The following is an 8,804-nucleotide window of genomic DNA, read 5'->3' on the forward strand; positions in this document are numbered from 1 at the left end:
TCAGCTGACCCGCGCGTCACCGCCCGGCCCCGCCTCGCCGCCGCCGGCATCTTGAGCGTGGCGGGGCCGGCAGCGGCCGCCGGGTCTGTTCGGTGTGTGGTTATGGCCGGCCCCGGTGCCCTGCGATGTCACCTCTCGGTGACACGCAACCAAGGCCGCCTCAGAGTGCTCCGACAGTGTATCCCCACAGCAACGCACAGCCGTGGCTGCCTTGAAACACCCTGACATGTTCCTCCTCAGTGACACACAGCCATGGCTGCCTCGCAGTGCCCTGGCAGCGTTGCACCTCAGTGCACCACGCAGCCATGGTCACCGCAGTGTCAGGCCTCGTTCCTCTTTGGTGACACACAGCCATGGCCTCCTCAGAGCACCCTGACGTGCCCCCTGCTCAGCGACACGCAGCCATGGCCACCTCAGTGTGCTTCCTTGGCAACACCAGGCCATGGCTGCCCCAGAGTGCCCTGTCAGTGTCCCTGCTCAGCAACACACGTACATGGCTGCCTCAGTGCCCTGACAGTGTCTCTCCTCAGTGCACTGCCGTGTCCCTTCTCAGTGACGCACAGCCGTGACCACCTCGGTGCCCTGCCACGTTCCTCCTCAGCGACACACAGCCATGTTTCCTCACAGTGCCCCGGCACTGGTACCCCATCAGCGATGAACAGCCATGGCCACCTCAGAGCGCCCTGACAGTGCCCCCCTCAGCAAACGACAGCCATGGGTGCCTCGGTGCCCTGACGGTGCATTCCCACAGCAACACACAGCATGGTCGCGTCAGAGCACCTTGTCAGGGTACCCCTTCAGTGACACAACGCCATGGCTGCCTCGGGATGCCCTGACAGAGTCCCCCCCTCCGTGACAAAAAGGAATAATCTCCCCAGGAAAGTGGTGGATTCTCCACGAGACTGGACGCTTTTTCAGATTCAGCCACCATGTCTAGCAGAGTCATCTTGTGCTTTTGCCAAGAAAGGTTGGACCTTGAGGTCTCCTCCAGCCTGATATTCCGTTATTCCATGGTTCCACGAACACGCAGCCATGACCACCTTGGAGTGGCCCACCATGTCCCCCCTCAGCAACATGTGCTCTTAATGATTTGCCATCAGTTTGCCATCACATTGACATAAGTGTATGGTAAAGTTCACATTTGGGGAACAAAATTTTAGGAGCAGGTGTTCCAGTTCTCTTGGAAGCCACCACCCTGTCTTGTGCGGTTTGTGAGGAATTGATTAAATCACAATTTCAGTCGCAGATTCCGCGTTGTGATTAAAACTGCCCAACTGTTTCCTCCTTAGCAGCTTTCTGACACAAGCTGTTGGCTGGAGCCTTTCAGCTGCATCTCTTTTTCTTTCTCTTTCTCTCACATACGTTCCTGGCACTGTGTTTTGAAATTTAAGGATGATTTTGCAACAATAGGGCTACATGATCTTGCTGTGCAATCTAAGGGACAGGAAGCTGCAGCCAGCAGTATCCTTAGGAGTACAGGGAGAAGGGCAGTTTTCTAACCATTTTAGAGATTAGCAGTGTTTTTGCATTCTTGGGGTGGAATGATGAACATTGAAGTTGGAGTGAAGCTGTGTTCCACGCAGGAATGAGTGTTCATTACCTAATTTTGTGATTCAGGGTCATACAGTTCCGGTGGTGTATAATTATGAGGTCATTAAAATTGTGACTAACAAGGAAAAACAGCCTTAAGGTGTATGAATTCTCTGTCCATCACATCACTGCCCAGGGATAACAGGTGAGACATGTGGATGATCAGCAGAAGGCTGATACATCTGCAACTTAAACTAGCAACCTCAGATTTCTGTGTTAACAGGATTCTTCTTTATTTAAATGTCCACCTTTAAAAAAAACATTTTCCAGGCTGAGGAAATTGCACCATGCTCTCAAAATCATCTCTACGGGCTAAAGGCAGGAGGATGAGCCCTGGTAAAAAACACATAGTGTTCTTTTTGGGGTGTACAGGTGAGTCCTGGTGCCAGGGCTGACAATTCCGAGCTCTGTGTGTCGGGTGGTTTGCATCCACAAACCGCCTGTTAGCAGGGCTGCAGCTCTGGCTGAAAGCATCCATATGGTGCTTGGGGAGAGCCACAATCAGAGTATCTGCTGACAGGCTGGGCTATCACATGTTCCTCTCATAAATAATCCGCAGAGACTGTGAGAAGGAAACTTAGATCCACACCGAGACCCGCTTGACCTTTCCCTCCTCATCTCAGCCTTCACCCATGTCTGCGTGTCGACAGCACAGACAGTTGGAGAGTCTGGATTTGAGGAAGGTGTTAGGAGCAGTTGGAATGACAGCATGGACATAGCCTTTGGGATCAGCACAGTTCCCCATCCCTAGTGAGAAAATGATGCTTTGGAAAATGCTTTTGCTTCAGACTCAGTGACTGTGCTGGAACAGAGCCCTTTAAAAATTGAGCCAGAGAGCATTTTCATCCTGGCCTTAGAACAATTTACAAAGCATTTAGGCTGAAGAAGAGGAGACATAACCAAAAGGGGACATTACATTGTCTTCAAATATGCAAAAGGTTGCTGCAGAGCAGGAGGGAATTAGCTCTTCTCTGCATGTGGTGGGACTAGGACAAGAAATAATGAGCTTACACATCTTGGAAATGGCGATAGAAATTAGGCATTGGGTTAAGGGTAAGAGTAGATGAGCACCAGAACAAATTCCCTAGGAAAAAAAATGGAATAATCACCTTTGGATATTTTTATTTGACTAGAAATTAGTAAAACATCTGTTCTGAAGAGTTCAGGGAGAAACGTTTCTTATCTCAGGGAGAAGGATGGGGTAAATAATCTCTTGCAATCCCTGTCAGCCCTAGTTTTTCAGGAAGCAAAGGAGATGTGATTTCCCAAACTTACAAAGCAGGTTAGAGCACAGGCTGGGTTTGGATTCCAGCTCAGATCCTCCTGTCTACACCAGGCTATGCTAAATGTTAAGTAAAAAAACCTCAGGTTTTCCCAATTGTTCTGTCTTCCACAACGTTGGGGTGTTTTTTTGTTAAAAAGACAGTATGAACAGTGACTGCAAAACCTAGCTGATATTCACAGCATTTCCCTGGGGAAAAACTCCCACTTTTCCTATTTTTTCCCCACATCAGCTGCCTCACAATGAAGTGAGTGTATTTCACATTCAGAATTATAAACCATCCCCTCATTTCTCTGGTACAATAGCACTGAAAAGGTTTTTCAGTGAACAGATGAAGCTCTTCCTCTGCAGTGCTGCACCTTTCTGGAAGACAGCACTCAGTGGCTGGAGCTGTGAGCTCAGCAGCTGTCAGCAGTATTAAATTCACCAGAAACATGGAGAGAAACCCCACATAAAGTAAAAGGAAGGACACTGTGCTGACAATAGCTTGCATTTCAACCTGAATCAAAATACCTCCCCTCAAGTTATTTTCTCACAAATTGTTCTTATCGATCCAGCTCAGCTGAAGATTAATGTGGGTTTGTGTTTTTTTAACAGTGTGCAGCCATTACTCAGCTGCTACTGGAGATTTGCAGGCAGAATCCAATTGTAGTGAACTGTTTTCATTGCCTTAAAATAACTCTTCTGAGAAATTTTCATCTTATATTTACCTTAAGATGGTGGCTACCCTATGAACAAATTCCCAAATTTCAAATTTCACCTCCTGAGTTAGGAGAACTTTAGGAAGAAGTGGTGAGAATGACAAAATATCTCTCTATTTTGGGGAAAGAAAAGTGTAATTTGAGAAAAGTGAAGTCTCGCTCCTCTATCTGACCACATATTTCCCAAGCCTTTTGGAATATAACATGTTTTAGATTATTAGATGTGCTTTTTTGGGTGGTATATCCAAACTACTACACAGATGTGTGCACTGTCATCACAAAAACATCATTTTCATAGAATTTTTGGCTAAAAACTCACTGAACTCCCCCTGCACCAAGTATTGCCCAAGGCATTGCCATGTACCATAACTCTGACATCAGCTCCTGCTGTTCCTGCTATTCCAGCAAACAGTTCTTGGCTTCAGGATCAAGTTCTAAAAGGGAGATGTTGGTTTCATTAGGGAACATGGTAAATCAGTTGGCGTAAGCAACAATAAGTCATGTTTATGTACTACTTTCCACTCCAAAAATCCATAACCTCTTGGCAAGCAGCAACAACAGCGTGAGCACGGGAGAAAGAACAGGGAAATTGTGGAATAACACAGCATGTGACAAGGTCTTCCACTGGTTCTTAATATTCCTAGGATTTAAGCAACTCCCCACGTATTCAAATATTAACTGAGCCCTACGTAGGCTGTGGCTTCAGCAAACACCCCCGGACTGATATTGTGAGGAGATGTGCAGAGGTTCCGTGAGCTGCCCGGGATTGCACAACCATCGCTCAGCACCTGACCCAGTAACAGCATCTCCAGCCCCTGACTGCCTGTCCTGTGATCCATCCAGAGCAGGGGAATGCTTCTGTGAACGGAGCTGCTGGAGGTGTTGGGCTAAATTGTTCGGGCTGGACCGTGGCCAAAGCTGGAAGGACAACAACTGCCTTTGGTAGAAGTGCTGAAAAAGGGGGTGACTCCAAGCATTCATGACCATCAGAATCACTGGTTCCTCACTGCAAGGACAGTGTGTTGAAGAAGGATCATACCCTCTTTTGTAAATCAGAGAACCACGGAGTGTTTTGGGTTGGAAGGCTGGATCTTAAAGCTCATCTTGTTCCAACCCCTGCCATGGGCAGGGACACTTTCCACTATCCCATGTTGCTCCAAGCCCTGTCCAACCTAGCCTTGAACACTTCCTGGGATAGGGCAGCCACAGCTTCTCTGGGCAACCTGTGCCAGGGCCTTACTACCCTTCCCACCAAGAATTTCCTCCGAGTATCCCATCTAACCCTGCCCTCTGGCAGTGGATAGCCAAGTAAAGAGAGGGCACCAAGTTCTGCTCTAAAGCAGGAGGGTGTAAAGCACTTCCTGAGTCATCAGCAGTGTTTCTGCAGTGCTCTGGATTTCCCCTAAAGAGCCCAGCCTGTCCACTGTTGTTTATCCTGCAAAATCTGATGAAATCAATGTCCAGACAGAAGTGGGAAATCATAGACTCAGGACAAGAAGAGTTGTTTTCCAGCTTAAAATAACAAAGAAAGAATATCTGAGATGAAAATATGTACATTACAAAAACCAAAGCAAAATTCTTTGGCCTCTCTATTGAAATAGTCTCTCTTTAGAGTGTCCTGCCACCAAGGATGGGAGCAGTTTTTTAGGAGGCAGGAGGAGCCTTTGTTTTTTATTGCAAAGCAGAAATTGCAGTGCAGGCCTGTGCCAAACAATCACACTGCAAATACTCTGTGTAGCAAACAGGGCTTGCAGAGAGGGTTTGTTCATCTGTCTCAGCCTTCCTTGCCATGCTTTTCTGTCCCTCTTGCCAAATGGAAAATAAATAATTCTCTCCTGGCTGTTCAGGTTATTATTGGCTGGATGTGCCATCAGCTGGCTCATCCCCACTCAGAGCCTGGGAAGGCGTAAACACTTCCAGGATTACAGAAAATGAGGACACTAACTTTGGGACCCATCCAAAGCCCTTTAGCGAGCGTGAGGACTAATTGACTACAGCGAGAGCTGCATCAGCTCCTTAATTGCTGGAGGGAAATGAAACAATCACATTTCCCCTTTCGGTTCATCCTTTTTCAAGAGCCCTGTGGTAATGGCCACAAGCTGCCTGCCTGAGACAGCAGCACACTGGAAAGCTCTGGGCTATTACTCTGAGAGTGTTTTCAAAGGAAGGTGCTCAGACAGTGCCACAGAGGATGGGAGATGATGATAGTGCACTTATCCTGTTTTCTGTATTGTCACAAACAAAGCTGGTTGACTCAGATAAATGCTTCGGTAACACAGAGGAGAAAGCTCCAATTTTATAGTTTGATGACAGTGTGGTAAACACTGAAGTTGAAAGTTATGTTCAGTTGTAACCACCCTGTTGTGCACCAGCTCTTCGCCTTCTGGGCCCTGAGGACCTTGGCTGTGCCCAACCTCCAAAACTATCATGGGATGCTCCACCAGAACAGCACTGGAAACATTTTATGTCTAGGACTTGAAACCTGGAGTGGAGACAGTGATTGTTTCTCCTCTCTGGTGTGAGGATTCCCTCACTCTGCTCCATGGGAAGGGAAAATATGGTCACCCTGAGCCCTGAGAGGTCTGTCACATTGCCTCAGGCTTTGCTGGGCTCTAGGTGACATCAGTGTGTAATGGAGATGGGCACTGCCAGACAGAATTTTCCCCTTCTTTATCCTGAGGAAATAGGCATGGTGCAATGGAGCTCCGTGGGAATTGGCATGGATTTGTGATGTATTGTCCTGCTTTCTGCTGGACAGAGGGTCAGTGGGCCAAGGGAAAGTCTGACTGATGAGAGATGGAGCAGTGGCTCAGCATCTACAGACTGTGGAATAAGGTTATGGGGGGTCAGGTGGGTGAGGGACAGGAGAGAAGGCTGTAGGGTGATTAGGCACAGCAGGAACATTTGGAGGAAAAGGAGAAAGAATAAAGTTCAAATAAAAATAGAACCAGAAAGTGGGAAAAGCCTGTGTGTGCTGTAGACTGCCGAGTTTCTGCTCAGGGCAATGTCACCAAGGACATCTTTTGTTTCATTCACACTAAAATCCCTGCCATCAGTACTCTTCCCTGTCCTCTCCATGAATCCATCAGATCCTAAACAAACAGACGTGACAAGGCCTTCTCGAGCTGTGCCAGAACCTTTGAGTATCAGTGGAGTGTAATGTAACGTGGGGGAAAAGCCACATGATTCCATACAGGTGGAAAACAGCCACAGATATATTTCCAAAGAGTTGATGTTCGGTTTAGGTGACTCATGGTCCATGTGCCTTGTTTTAGATGCTTGGAGCAGCTTTTTGTAACTTAATCAGAAGTGTGGGCCCTAAATTTGTCCATCACTGAGGCCCCAAAGGATTAGCACACTACTAAAAATGACACCGTCATTCTGCACGTGGGCAGTGTCGGAGCGAGGAATGCAGAGGTTCAGGCTCTAAGAAGCATTTACTCATCCTGGGGTTGTAGCAATTTTGTTTGTACCACAAGCCATGAAACCCAGACTCATCGTGTGATTGCCCCATATGCATGGCCATCCCGATCCTTGGAAGTCAGGGGATTCTCCCCCTGACAGTCAGAGCTGCCCACTAGACCCTTGGCAAAATCCTTGGCTTGTCCAACGCAACTCAAACGTCTCATCTTGTCTGGTGGGTCTCAAACGCAGTGTGAGCAGTGGGAGGGGATTCTCCCCCTTTCTCTGCACTCATAAAATCTAAGCTGGAGCTCTGTATCCAGCTCTGGGGCTCCCCAAAGTAAGAAGAACATGGAGCTGCTTGAACAAATCCAGAGGAGACCATGGAGATGCTTTGAGGGCTGGAGCCCCTCTGCTCTTTTTCCAGGCTGGGAGAGCTGGGGGTGTTCAGTCTGGAGAATAGATCTTAGAGCCCCTTCCAGTGCCTAAAGGGGCTCCAAGAGAGATGGAGAGACACTTTGGACAAGGGCCTGGAGGGACAGGAGAAGGGGGAATGGCTTCCCACTGCCAGAGGGCAGGGTTAGATGGGATATTGGGAGGAAATCATTTCCTGTGAGGGTGGTGAGGCCCTGGCCCAGGTTGCCCAGAGAAGCTGTGGCTGCCCCATCCCTGGAAGTGCTCAAGGCCAGGTTGGAACAACTGGTCTAGTGGAAGGTGTCCCTGCCCATGGCAGGGGGTGGAATGGGATGGGCTTTATCTCCCTTCCAACCCAAACAATTCTGTGATTCTACGATGTCCAATGGTCTGTTCCTTCTTCATCCTCTGTCAGTTCCTCGCTGTGCAGATGAACAGCCTCCCTGCAGCGATTCTCGTGGGCGAGGTTTGCAGACTTTCTGCATGAATTAAACGTCTGTTTTCCTGTCTTCTGCCAATTTAGGTATTTGTCATGGCTCCATTGTCATGGTGACTGCTGCTGTGGGACCCTCACTGGGGCTGAGGCCCCTCCATTATGATTCAGGGCAGCATTTCTGCCGGCAATGCCGAGGACCCTCTTCTGCTGAGCACTCCCTGAACACGGTGAGCTCACTGCACCACAGAAATCCCAATCGAACAGTGACTCTTCACAGCCAGAAGGCAAACGAGGTTGGCTCTAAATTTTATTAATTATGTGGAAGCAACTTGATTTCCTTGCGAGTGTGTTGTCAGCACAGCCCTCACAGTCTATTCCTGGCCAGCGGAGCTGGATGAGGATGCTTAGGAACCCCAAAGGATTCTTTGCAGCTGTTTTGCAGAACAACATGGAAATAAAGGAGCCATTTCCAAAAAAAAAAAAAAAAAAAAAAACCAAAACCCAACCAACCAAACACCCAGAAACAAAACTCAAAAACAGCATGGGAAAGAGAAGCCATTTGCACAAAATGTGAGGTCTGGCATTTGGGAAGAAAAAAAAAAAGGCAAAGCAAAACATAACGAAACCACCCAAACAGGTGTCTCTAGCACAGAAGGAACCTTTTATAAGGAGAGCTTTCTCAGGCAGTGCCCCGGAAGGACAACACGAACACCAGGGAGAAAGGAGGTGCGCGAAGGGCTTTTTCTCGAGGAGCCTCGTTAGCGCAGTAGGTAGCGCGTCAGTCTCATAATCTGAAGGTCGTGAGTTCGATCCTCACACGGGGCAAAGACGGTTTCCTCCTTTTCTTACCCCTCCACCACAAAGATTTTCCCAAGCCGAGGGACTACGTGTATTTTTTTTTTTCAATGGAATTGCAGCAGGAGGCGGGATCGGGGCGGTGGGGACGCGCCCCCCGGGCTCGGAACGGGCCCCAGCGCAC

General features: G+C 48.3%; 1 non-coding gene across 1 annotated transcript; it reads left to right on the top strand.

Moving 5' to 3' along the window:
* The first annotated feature begins 8,577 nt into the window (after nucleotides 1-8,577).
* TRNAM-CAU (transfer RNA methionine (anticodon CAU)) lies at nucleotides 8,578-8,650 on the top strand. The gene has a single exon. It is a non-coding gene; the product is annotated as a tRNA-Met (tRNA).
* Nucleotides 8,651-8,804: the final 154 nt, after the last annotated feature.

This window comes from Myiozetetes cayanensis, unplaced genomic scaffold (assembly GCF_022539395.1).
Source record: "Myiozetetes cayanensis isolate MyiCay16 unplaced genomic scaffold, myiCay2020 scf16, whole genome shotgun sequence".
In the NCBI taxonomy this organism is placed as follows: Eukaryota; Metazoa; Chordata; class Aves; order Passeriformes; family Tyrannidae; genus Myiozetetes; species Myiozetetes cayanensis.